This window comes from Hipposideros armiger, unplaced genomic scaffold (genome assembly GCF_001890085.2).
Source record: "Hipposideros armiger isolate ML-2016 unplaced genomic scaffold, ASM189008v1 scaffold_4, whole genome shotgun sequence".
Taxonomy (NCBI): Eukaryota; Metazoa; Chordata; class Mammalia; order Chiroptera; family Hipposideridae; genus Hipposideros; species Hipposideros armiger.
The window spans coordinates 7360081-7373328 of NW_017731354.1; the positions used below are offsets into that span (position 1 = coordinate 7360081).

At 42.8% G+C, this 13248-nt stretch overlaps 1 pseudogene; it reads left to right on the forward strand.

Moving 5' to 3' along the window:
- Nucleotides 1-5263: 5263 nt before the first annotated feature.
- LOC109383702 (40S ribosomal protein S4, X isoform-like) lies at nt 5264-6048 on the forward strand (annotated as a pseudogene).
- The last annotated feature ends 7200 nt before the right edge of the window (nt 6049-13248 follow it).

Here is a 13248-nt window from a genome sequence, read left to right on the forward strand (position 1 = left end):
AACAAATAGATGATAAGCTTTGAGCTTTACATTGATTCCCTGAATTATTGTCTCTTCTTAATTTGTACGTAAACACCATTGGTTTTGATTTATGGAAAAATCAGTGAAAACAAGAGTGGGAAGTATGGTTATCTTTGCCCTGTTTTCAAGAGTTTCTTAGAGGCCACATGTAGCACCAAAGGAAAAGTGATACGGCAGACAGAATAATAGTCCCCCATCCTAATCCCTAGAGCCTGTGAATATGTTACCTTACATGGCAAAGGGACTTTGCAAATGTAATTAAGGACCTGGAGATGGAGAGATTATCCTGGATTATTTGTGCGAGCTCAATAGAATCCTCCAAAGTGGAAAAGTGTGGGAGGGGAGTCAGAGAAGATAGGACAACGGAAGCAGGATTGGGGTGACACCGTCCGAGGGACTCAACCCACCATTGCTGACTGAAGATGGAAGAAGGGGCCGTGCATCAAGGAAGGAGGGGAGCCTCCAGAAACTGGAGCAGGCAAGAAAGGGGGTTCTTCCCTAAAGCCTCAAGTAAGGAACGCAGCCCTGCTTACACCTTGATTGTAGCCAAGTGAGAGCCACGTCAGACTTCCGACCTGTGGAACTATATAAGATTTGTATGGTTGTTAAGCCACTAAGTTTGTGGTAATTTGTTACAGCAGCTGTAGGAAACTGATACAGGTGGTATTCCCTGGAAGAGCTCGCTTTGAATCTGGGCAGTCCCACTTATGGGCTGTGTAATGGGGGCACGTCATTTAACCTCTCTAAACTTCCGTGTTCCTGTCTATAAAGTTGCATGATGGCAGTGATTTCATCAGGTTATCAGGATAATTAAATGAGGTAATTTGCATCCAGCTCTGAGCACGTTGTCTAGCGCTTTTGAGGTACTTATTGAAGGGCAGTTATTGCTACCATTACTGGAATCTGCAATGGCTGACTTGTTCACCTTTTCTTGTGCCCTGCCCTAGTAGGGGACCCCACTGCCTGCCCATCAGAGCCTTCTAGAGGTAGTGTGTGCTCCCTGCCCAGTGCCAGGCTTGGCCATGGGACTTCTTTGGCCCACTGTGAGCAGACCGGAGCCAAGCCACATCCAAGGGGAAGCTTTCAGAGCAGGTGCACAGTTTGGTTCAGCCTCTTATTCTTTTCTCTTTGTGACAAGAAAGACATTTCCTAAATAAGGGCTGTTCCTTCCACCTGAGTCCTGGCTGAGACGTCACATGGCACAGAGCCACAGCCCATGTAATGTGAGATGTGTTTATTGTTGTAAGTCATCGTGAATTGGGGTTTGTTTGTTTTCATAGTAATGTTGACAAACAACACACCTTTCATAGATACTGCCATAGCGTCTCAGCACACTATAAGTTTGTGACACACACCTACACACCTTCCCCCAGGCTATCTATAAGAACTACGCTTTGCTCACATTAGTTTTTTTGACACATTAGTATTCTGTGACCCCGGGGTCTCTAACCATAGTTAATCTAAGCACAGATGGACCCTTGGGCCTACTTGGGCCAAATCAATTTCCTTTCCAAAAAAAAATTGAAGTTGTGACTTAGACAAACAACTAGGCAAGCTCTGCCTATGCCTAGGACTAAGGAATTTGGGAAGAGGAGGAAATCTTAGGAATTATGGCCTGATCATCCTGGACCTTACTGTTGGAGAAACAGAAAAGGCAGATCTGCAGGGGAAGAAAAATGCAGGAGAGATGAGAAGAAATGGCTGCCTGAGTCCCTAATGGTTTTCTGATTTCTGGGCTGGGACCACCCTGAGGCCTTGGACACCATGAGGTAGTCCAGTTTCCTTTCAATCAACCCCCTTCCTACTTAAGTAAGCTCAAATTGGTGTCTAGAACCTTAAACTAAAAGCATCTTGGCCAAGATGAAGTTCCTTTTTTTTTCATAATTAAATATTTTTTAATTTGTATTAAATTTATTGGGGTGACATTGGTTAGTAAAATTATATAGCTTTCAAGTGTACATTTCTATAATATATCATCTACATATTGCATTGTGTGTTCACTACCCAGAGTCAGTTCTCCTTCCATCACCATATATTTGACCCCCTTTTCTGTCTTGTATCCCCTCTCCCCCCTTACACTCTGGTAACCACTAAACTGTTCTCTGTGTCTATGAGTTTTTCTTGTTTGTTTCTCTTGTTTGTTACTTTCAATTTTATATTCCACATATGAGTGAAATCATTTGGTTCTCGACTTTTTCTGTCTGACTTATTTTGCTTAGCATGATCATCTTAAGATCCATCCATGTTGTCACAAATGGCAGTATTTTATATTTTCTTATAGCCAAATAATATTCCATTGTATATATGTACCACATCTTCTTTAGCCAATCATCTATCGAAGGACATTTTGGCTGTTTCCATGTCCTGGCCACTGTGAATAATGCTGCAATGAACATAGGGGCACATATATCTTTACAGATAAATGTTTTCAGATATTTGGGGTAGATACCCAGAAGAGGGATTGCTGGGTCATATGGTAATTCTATTCTTAATTTTTTGAGGAAACCCTATTCTGTTTTCCTTAGTGGCTGCACCAATTTACATTCCCACCAGCAGTGTATGAGAGTTCCTTTTTCTCCACAACCGCTCCAACACTTGTTATTCCTTGTCTTGTTGATAAAAGCCATTCTAACAAGTGTGAGGTGGGTATCTCATTGTGGTTTTAATTTACATTTTCCTAATAGCTAGTGACGTTGAGCATCTTATCATATATCTGTTGCCTGTTCATACGTCTTTGTGGGAGAAGTCCTCAGGTCTTCTGCCCATTTTTTAATTTGATTGTTTGTTTTTCTGTTGTTGAGTTGTATCTTTATGTTTTTTGGATATTAGCTCCTTATCAGAGCTGTCATTTGCAAATATCTTCTCCCATTCAGTTGGTTGGCTCTTTGTTTTGTTGATGGTTTCTTTTGTTGTACAGAAGCTTTTTAGTGTGATATAGTTCCATTCACTTATTTTTTTGAGTGAAAAAATTCACAAATTTGCCTTTGAGGTCAAATTCATAAAATCCTCTCTGAATGCAAGGTCCATAAATTTGGTGTCTATGTGTTCTTCTATGCAATTTATTGTTTCAGATCTTATGTTTAGGTCTTTGGTCCATTTTGAGTTAACTTTGACATATGGTGACAGATATCAGTCTAGTTTCATTCTTTTGCACGTGGCCTTCCAATTTTCTCAGCACCATTCATTGAAAAGGCTTTCTTTTCTCCATTGTATTTTTTTGGCTTCTCTGTTGAAAATTAACTGCCCATGTATATGTGGGTTTATTTCTGGGTTCTCAAGTCTATCCCATTGGTCTGTGTGTCTGTTTTTCTGCCAATACCATGCTGTTTTGATTACTGTCACTTTGTAGTATCAATTGAAGTCAGGGAGTATGAGACCTCCAGCCTTGTTCTTTTTTCTGAGGATTGCTTTGGCTGTTCAGCACAAGTCTTGCTACTCAAGATACCAAGCAAAAGTTTCCACTGATAAGAATCCCCAAAGCCCTAAAGAATCTGTCTACATGTAACAGAGGACACAACCTCCCCTGGCCCCACCTTAATGAGCCTCTGTCGGTGCAGAGCACATAACTGTGTGCTTGCCACAAAACCGAGCTGCCATATTAGTTATTTGAATTGACAGGCCAACTTGGTCAAAATAAGTCTTTTTTATTAAATGTTAACAGATCATAGTATATCGAAAAGAAAATCTACAGAAGCCACTTTTCATCTATGTAAACAGTAAAATCAAGGTGGCATATTGGAAATCTCTAAATAACACTTTGTCTACATAAAAGGGTGTAATTCCTTAGGTCAGAATAAATTAGGAAAGCAAGCTTCCTTTTCAAGTAGAAAAGGATTGAGAGTCTAAATTACCGGGAGCCGGTGTGTCGCCAATATCAATCTGATCTCTTGCCACCTCTACCATTTCCCACTCCCGGCATAGTGACAGCCCTGTGTACTGAGGGATCGTCATGCTGTCTTCTATTTATTATCTTATTTAATCTGACCAACAACTCTATAAGGTAAGAACTGCTATCCCCATCGTAGGAAGAGGAAACTGTGGTGTATGTGATCTCAGTAGCTAGCCCAGCTTTACATAGGTATTAAATTTCAGAGCAGAGCAGAGATTTGAACTTATGTCTGACTTCAAAGCCATTGGTTTCAGCCACCATGTTGGTGGCTGCCTTCTAAGAGTATTTATTCCTTCCCAGTCACATTACAGGCATCTTCCTCCTTGGGCTGACTCAAAAATTCTAGAATATTCTTTTCTAATTGTTCTGGGTCCAAGAGTACTTCCTTCTATCAGCTCCCATAAATGCAGATGGCCCCTCAACAGCTCTGGCCTCAAAATCCTTTCACCCAGTGTACCCCTGCATTTTTAGGCTCAAGGCCATGGGGTCCCGTAGGACCTCCCCTGCCCTCTCAGCAGCCCACTCTCCATGTATAACATGGGTTTCTTGCTTCTGCTGCACAGTCTGTGTTCTTGGGGAGAAAAACTTTCATACAGTAGTATCCCAGGATGTCCATTACTGCCTTATTTTATGTAATTCAGGCATCAGGTGGCTCTTTCTATGAGCACAATGGTAAGATTTTCATTGCATTGTCATTGACTTTTGTTTTATATTTATAACCACGTCTTCAATTTCTCCTTTAGAGAACAAGAGCTGCTTGAAAAGGCACCAAGGTCGGCTCCTCAGTGGACGTCTCCTGTCCCTTTCTGATTGCTTTTTGCCTTTTATGCATCCCAACTTCAATGTCTTCTTTGTGCAGTGTGACCAAAGCCCAAAGAGAATCACAGGACATGAAGAAATGCCTTCTAGTTAACCCTTTCCTTCAGGGATAAGGGCTCGAGGTATACATGGACTTTTTATTATCGCACATGGACTTTTTATTCTTTGTCTTAAGGGGTGTGACAGAAATTAATAAGAAGAAGTGAGTTTCCCATAATCCATTCCAATAAGACACAAAATTATTTTGAACTGCTTCAACAGCCTGAATCAATATCTTTAACTTCTAGACCCCTATTTTCAACACATTTCCTAGACAAGTGTTATAAATAATTGAGCTGAGCACCAGGATCAGACCCAGAAGTTTAAAAGTCATAGGAGATGAGGTTTGACAACATGGGCTCCTCCTAAAAAAAAAAAAAAAGAAAGCTTCACAAGAGTGGGCAACCTTCTTGCCTTGAGTCTCATCCACCTTCACCCTTCAAACTTAAAAAAAATATTTTGTATTTTCTGCATCTTTCCATGCCCAGCGCAGCCATGGCTCATGGTCCCAAAAGGTATCTGAAGTGTGTAGCAGCTCCAAAGCCCTGGATGCTGGATAAACTGACCAGTGTGTTTGCTCCTCATCCATCTACCGGTCCCCACAAGCTGAGCGAATGTCTCCCTCTCATCATCTTCCTAAGGAACAGACTGAATATGCCCTAGCAGGGGATGAAGTAAAGAAGGTCTGCAGGCAGGCATTTATTAAGATTGATGGCAAGGTCCGAACTGATGTAACCTTCCCTGCTAGTTTGATGGATGTCATCAGCATCGACATGACCAGAGAGAATTTCCATCTGATCTACGACCAAGGGTCGCTTTGCTATTCATCATATTACACCTGAGGAGGCCAAGTGCAAGTTGTGCAGAGTGAGAAAGATCTTTGTGGGCACAAAAGGAATCCCTCATTTGTTGACTCATGATGCTTACACCATCTGATACCCTGGTCCCCTCATCAAGGTGAACGGCACCATACAGATAGATTTGGAGTCTGGTGAAATTACTGATTTCATCATGTTTGACACTGGTAACCTGTGTGTGGTGACTGGAGGTGCCAACCTGGGAAGAATTGGTGTGATCACCAACAGAGACACCCTGGTTGTTTTGATATGGTTCATGTGAAAAATACCAATGGCTACAGCTTTGCCACCCGGCTCGCCAACATTTTTGTTATTGGCACAGGCAACAAACCATAGATTTCTCTTCCCCGTGGAAAGGTTATCTGCCTCACCATTGCTGAACAAGGAGACAAGAGATTGGCAGCCAAACAGGGCAGTGGGTGAAATGATCTCTAGGTGACATGATTGGAAGAGTCTTTGTACGTCATTAAAAAATAATATAGCACAATTAATTGCAAAAAAAACTATTTTGTTTTCTCCAACTCCTTTTTCTTCTGAATTTATATCCACTTACTAGGACAGAGGACAAGTGGTGACATAAAACATGCCACAGAGTTATCTGTCCCAAAAGCTGTCCCCTGTAGGCTCCCCACAGCATTAGTTTTAGGCTCATATCATGTTAGCCAAGGTTGAGTTTAATCTCTAGAAAAAGATCCATTAAATCTAATTTCTTGATCCTAAACAGCATTTCACCCCCCTCTCTCCCGTAAGTTTTTGTTAAATAGATGATACATTTTATAATCCATGTCAGTTTAAATTTAAAGAAATAATCAATTCTCCTGACTCCCAGTCCAGGGGGCTTCTAGTAATCTATGTGTAATATTTAATATATCTTACTAGCTGAGAGGAGACCAAAAACAACAAAAAGATTTTTTTTTCATCTTTCCACCTGTCTTTCCCAAAGTTTAAGCTCATCTCTCGGCTGTTGCCAAATGAGCCATGGTAGCAAGGGAGAGCCCAAAATGGGGCTGTGGCCCGGAAGCTGCAGGTTCCTATCAGCGTGGCACACGGAGCTTCGGTCTGTTCAGATGTAAAAATGGGGTGGGCAGGGTAGGCAAAGGTTTTGAGCACCTAGTATACATCAGGTACTTAATCTTCATCTTTTCTAATCCTGAGAGTAATACCATTCGATGGATGAGAGTGCTGAGGCTGAGAGATGGTCAAAGCTACTTTCCTGAGGCCAGTGCTAGGACTCTAACAAAGGCTAAGACACTACAGAGCACTGCCTTAGGGATACCATGAGCACTAAATAAGAAAACGTATGCACAAGTGCTCATTAAGCTGAAGAGTTCTTCCCAAATGTAAGGTGTCATCACTAGTTTTTATTATAAGACATATTTCAAGTTGCTCTCCCACCTGTGCCCTGCCCAGGGTTCAGTTACCCTTTCCGACATGCTCCACAGGCTTTAATGAAGGGCTTTGCTCGTCTAATTCCTTTTGCCCAAATACTCACCCCCATCTTATCCACCAGTTAATCTTTTATTTAGTTTTCAAAAAGACTGGCTCAGTAATTACTTCCTCTCAAACCTGTCTTATCCTTGTCCTGCAAACAAGATTGGTTACTGCTTCTTCTGGATTCTAATGTTACCTAACACATACAGAATATTATACACACATACACACACACACACACACACACACACACACACACACAGTATTAGCTATTGACACTACAATGCATTAACATCCACCCCAAAACTCTGACTTCAAAGAATTTTGTCTTGCTCACACATTCGGGGGTTGGCGGAGAGTGGACTGGTCTAGGCTGGGCTCAGCTCCTAACTGCATTTGGATCCAGATCGGGTCCACGTAAGTACTGCTTGGAGCTGCTCCACAGAACTAAACTCCTTGTCTAGTAGAAAGAGCTACAGAGACAAATGACAAAGGATGTAGGATAAGGGAAAGGTGAAGATTTGAGGTCAGTAACTCAATCTGTCACACTTGCCTATTAAAATGTTCATATAGCCGTTCACTCAACAACTTTTTATTAAGCACCTACTATGTGTCAGGCACTCTTCTAAGCTTTGTGGACACAACAGTAAGCAAAACCAGATAAGGTGCCTATCTGTGCAGAGCTAACATTCTGGTGGGAAATCGCAGGTAAGTAGGCAAGGAAGATGATTTCCAAATTGTGTTTAGTGCTGTAAAGAAAATAAAACCTAGACATATGATAAAGAAAGCAATAGCGGGAGCAAAGGGGGACGTAGTTACCTTAGATGGGGTGGTTAGGAACGGCCTTTCTGAGTGAAGAACTGGCTTTTGAACAGAGACAATGGTACCTTGCAGGTAGCAATAGTAGCTAACCGTTACGGGCACTTATGACATGCCAAGCATGACAAGCTCTTTTCTGGATTAGTTCAAACCCTAATTCTATGAGACATGTGCCATGATTACCCCCACGTCACGAGTGGGAAAGTTGAGGCACAGAGCAGTTTGCTAACTTGCCGGAGCCAGGAAGGGACAAAGCTGGGATTCAAGAGGAGGGAGCCTAATTGCAGAGCTGGCTCTCGTACCCACTCAGGGACACTGGTTCTCAGTTGCTGGCTGGCAGGGTCTGTCTGAAGGGGTCTGCATCACCCTTGTGCCCTGGCCAGCCTCCAGTATTACCAAAGAGGAAAGCCCAGCCTTGCCAAGGTTTATGCTTTTTGCCAATAAGTAGCTAGAACTGTCAGCATAGCATTAGGAAAACCCCATGCCTAAATCTATGTGCCAGACCTTTTACACAGAGAAAATATGGACCTTTTCTTTTAATAATGCTACACAGAAATAATGAAATGGTACCATTACAAAAACATAATTAGGTCTTAAAAAAAAAAACCTCCATGGGAGTCCTATAAAAAGACCACAGGTGTTCATCATTATTTTTTATTTAGCAGACGGCTTTAGCCATTGTTCGTTTTTTCTCCCATTTATTAAGTTCTGGTACTTTAAGATGATTTGTGTATAATAATAACAATAATTTCCTGTTTGCCTGTCAGTTGTGAGCCGCTTTAATTACAGATATTCATTTTCGCAAGTTAACTCGGTAAACACACTCATTTGTTCCCTTCCCCGTTCATTAAATCAGTTAGCACAGCTAGTAACTATATTAAGTATCTTGCTGTAGGGTTTCCGCAACGGATCGTCAGCAGTTTCCAATACTGCTTCTCACAGAGACAGACACAGACTCTCTGAGAGGCCTTTCCCATTGGATTGGAGGTGCTATCTTCCATCTCTACCAGGCCAGGTGCGTCAGGCCTGATGGAGGCATCCACTCCAGGCTTCGTGTATCCCAGTCAAAATCGTTCATTCAGACTACAGTGCAGTGCTTGGTAACTAGAGGCAAGATGTGTGATCAAGAGGGGCGCTCTGATGAGGGAGAATTTCACTAGGTGTGTGTGGAGCAGGCCTGACCACAACCCTGTCCTTGGATGGCCCCCTACCACCTGCCCTGAAGAAGGGGAGGGTCGACGTGACCATGACCCTGGCCTCTGGCAGCAGCTAATCATTCCAGGGGTGGACGTCAGAATCATCTGTTGTATTCACGCAAGCATTTGAAGCGGAGATGTCAAGTTGGAGATGTGAAATTCAGATCGAGTCGGGGGCTGAGTCTCTGAGCTATGGCAGCCCCAAGCCACAAAAGAGCTGCTGCCTGAAAATATATGAAGAGATTCATGATGCTCTGCAGCCAAGAGAGAGCCTGCAACCAGAAAAGGAAAAGCAGACAGACAGCCGCCTGAAGATTTAGCAGTTCCCAACAAGTCCAGCTACCTGTTTCTTGGTGATTTCTGTGCATCTTTATAATCAACCAGTTACCTAGCTAATTTAGTGGGTCTCTGGTACTTACAACGAAACACCCTCTGATCAATACATTTGTAATCATGGTGACTGTGATAATGGTCATTCCACTAAAAGTGTCACATCTGGTAAATTCCCATTTTTCTAGGAAGGAGCCACAGATACCAGCACTTAACTCATTAGTCACCCGCTGATTAGATGTTTCATTCAAAGATTTCCTTCACGCCAGCGGGGACTATGACTATACCGACCTGCCAAGTCAGAACTGAGGGAAATAAAAAGTTATAAGCTCACAGTTGCTAAGTCACACAGCTAAAGACGAAGTCGTTCGTGTGGGGTGTGAATCGGGGTGAAAGGACTTGTGTAGAGGTGCTCAGGAGTGGATATTCAAAAGAGAATGAAAGCCCAATGAGTTGACCACAGTCAATTCTTTTTAATTACCCTGCCCCGTTTCTTTGGTGGCCTCGCTGAGCTTTTCTAAATAAGAGAGAAAGACCCATTTATTCTAGCTGGACAAGCAATGATGATAAATGGAATGAGAAGGTCTGATGCAAGCACGGGCAATTAGGGAACGTGATATTTAGTCATGCTGAGTTTAAGGTGGGTCTTCTAGGTGGAGGCGTCAGACACTGAGGGGCACCATGAAATCACCATAGGGCAAAAGACACCGCATCTAATAAGTCCACACCAATCTGGTTAGGATTCTTCAGGAGGCCCCAGAACTAGTCCCTACTATTTTCTCCATGATACAGGCCATCCCTCTCCAGTCCCTTCCCGAGTTCGCAATTTCACTTCCTCCTTTCTTGGCTCCCCTCTCTGCTCGTCACATGCCCATCTTTTGGCTTCTCTTACGGGCCTCAGTCAATCCTCAATTCAATCTCCCTCCAGACAGAAATCCCTAGGTGAATGCTGGAAATACACGCTGGAATTCAGGAGAGAGCTGAGGGTGTCGTGCTCCTCCCCTGGGGTCAGGACGGAGCCCCACCTATACCACAGGGTCATGGGGGTGCAGGGTAGGCAAAGAAGGAGTTTTGCAGCAAGGCCCCCAAAGGAAGTGTGAGGCTAGGACTTAGAGTTTATGAGTTTATGGGACTGGTTCTAGTCTTAGAAGAGAAAGAAACTTGAAAGGAAGGGGAACTGTTCAGGTAGAGGAGAGGAGTAACAAGGGAGTTCCCTTTAGACATCTTCATCTTCCCTGTAAAGTAGAAGGGTCCTGGGAGTATGCAGCTCAGAGACAGAATTACAGGCATCAACAGAGCGGTCAATATTTGGAGAGGGCAACGCCTACATACTAATAAGACTTGATTTCGGGAGCAAATACAGTCCTGTGTGTGTTGGAGCTCTGCGGGTTTTGCCTACCCAGCATCAACTCTCCCTCCTCTGATAACAGTACCTGGTTTTGATTTGGAACCCCCAACAGATCCAGTCTTACTGGGACTGTCAATCAAAGCGTCCCACTCTCTCTGGCCGAAGGAGCAGGCAGGAGACCCAAGCTAGACCAATCAGAGGTCTCTCCCTGGAATTTGAGTCTTGAGTGTAGTAACACAAAGACTGGAAACTCTTGATTCAGTCTGATAGTGGCTTCCAGAAGGCGCTACCCTTTCTCTCCTGCTCTCCACAGGCAAGGAGCAATTCTGATGGCAGTCTTTTCAGAGATCTGGTTCTTTGAGTCTGTCTTCAATTTTATGATCCACCCCATGCCCCATTTTTTCTTTTTTTTTTTTTTTTGCTTAAATTAGTCAAAACAAGGCTCTGTTGCTTATAACTTAAAAAACTCCAGCCAAGACATAAGTAGAATTACCAGTGTTAAATTAAGAAGTAAGACATGGGGGAAAGAATGTAGAATACCAAAGCCAGGGTTTCACTCCCAGCATTGTTACTGCCACTGAGATGCTGGGCAAGTTCAAGCAAGTCCCTCCCGCTCACTAAACTTCATTTTTCTCACATCTGTAGAAGTGGTTGAACTAGAAGCTGCTAAGACCCTTTTCTATCTCTAGATAGAAAACAAAATAGTTTTTCCCACATCTCAAGTACTCTAAACAGTCTCTATTATCTGCCATCCACCATCAGTAGCCTCAGTGACCAGGCTGAAAGGAGTTTAAGTGAAGGAAAGAACAGAAACAACACATCCCATTCCATAGCCTTCACAAAAAGATTTCCAAAATCCCATGTGATAAGCCAATTTTGTTGAGCAATCGAAGTTTAATATGATTTTTTTTCCCATTCTGTCAGCATCTGCTAAGGACTTCTTGCATAGATTTTACTTTTTCAGAAGCTGAAAAAGGTGGTCAGGACATGGCCTCTGCCCTTAAGAAGCTTGGAATTTGATGGGGGGGTGGGCGGTGTACATGAAGTCCCTAGAGAATATTTCTAGGAGGGCTGGGATCACGGACCCGGCACCTAGCAGGTGCTAAGTGTACAGTAGGTGCTTCATAAATATCCGTTGATTGAATGAAGAACCACACACGTGGACATAGTGTTAGGGGCTATGACCTCACAAATTCAGCGTGATGAAAAGAAGATGAATATATTGCAGATACTGTGCACTTCTATTATAGAGAAGTTTAACAGGTTTCGATTCTGAAAATATTGCTCGAAATAACATCAGTTGAAGAAGGGTGATTGTTTCCATTTCAAAAAAAAGACTATTCCTAATGTAAGAAAAATTACTCGAAGAGTCTAATATGATTAACATAAGACTTCTCTTTGTGTGAAAAGTTTTAAGAACATTTCTGTGGTTAACGAGGGTAAACCTGAACTTGACATGCCAAAACGTAACTCTATGCAAAAACTTGGGCCGGTCCCAGAGATGCAGTGTAATAGAATTTGACATGCAGCCGTGTTAAGCAAATGGAGTTGTTAAAGCCTCCGGCCCCTCGCCAGGCCTGTCAACACTTAGAGGTCTGAGTAACACAGGAGACTCTTGTTTCAAGAGGCAGAGTTCACCCAGGAGATCTCAATCCATTAGGGAGTAACAAGAGCCTCCTGGCATGGCCAAGTGGACAAGACTCGGGAAAACCTGAACGGCAAATGCAATAAAATGAAAATGCAATGGGGATGAACTGCCGCGGCAGCAAGCGTAACCTTCGTGGTGTCTTTAGCAGTGTTAATGGGTCTACTTAGGGCACAGATGGTGGTTTTCAGAAAAGTCATTTTTTCCTCTAACAAATTCATGACTAAACGAAAAAGACCACTATCAACTTCATTATGCTTTCCAATTGACTTGCTTTAAGGGTTATTCTTTTATTATAGCTCTTAAGCTCCCATTTCTTTTTTAAAGTACTTCTTTTAATACCAATTTTCACAGCACTAAGAAATGTAACACTCTTCAGTGGTTATATTAATGGCAAGGAACTGTCGCGGGCTGGAGAGGAGCATGAAAGACACCGCCATCGGACTGGTCATTTGTTATCTCGTCTGCCACAAGTTAGGGACCCAGATCCCAAGGGGTGACAATCCAATTGCCACTGGGGATAGTGGTAATGAAAATTGGTGCCATCCCTCTTTGGGGAAGACTTTCTTCTTCCCTGCAACAGGAGAGCTATGGACCACAGCACATTCCAGATTACTCGCTTCAAACATGACTCGACTGCAACGCTCTCCTGTCTAACTATGGCCAGTTAGCTTTTTCACGTGACCGGCAGATCTAATTTGGGGCTGACTGCACAAACAGATTCATAAGCATTTCATAAACATCATCGTGAGTAAACTGTAAACACAAAGATAAGACAGAGTTTGTATAACAGGGGATCAGCCAGGGTTCTGAATCATGAGCCAACCAAATGACTTTCTTCTAAGTCAGATTGT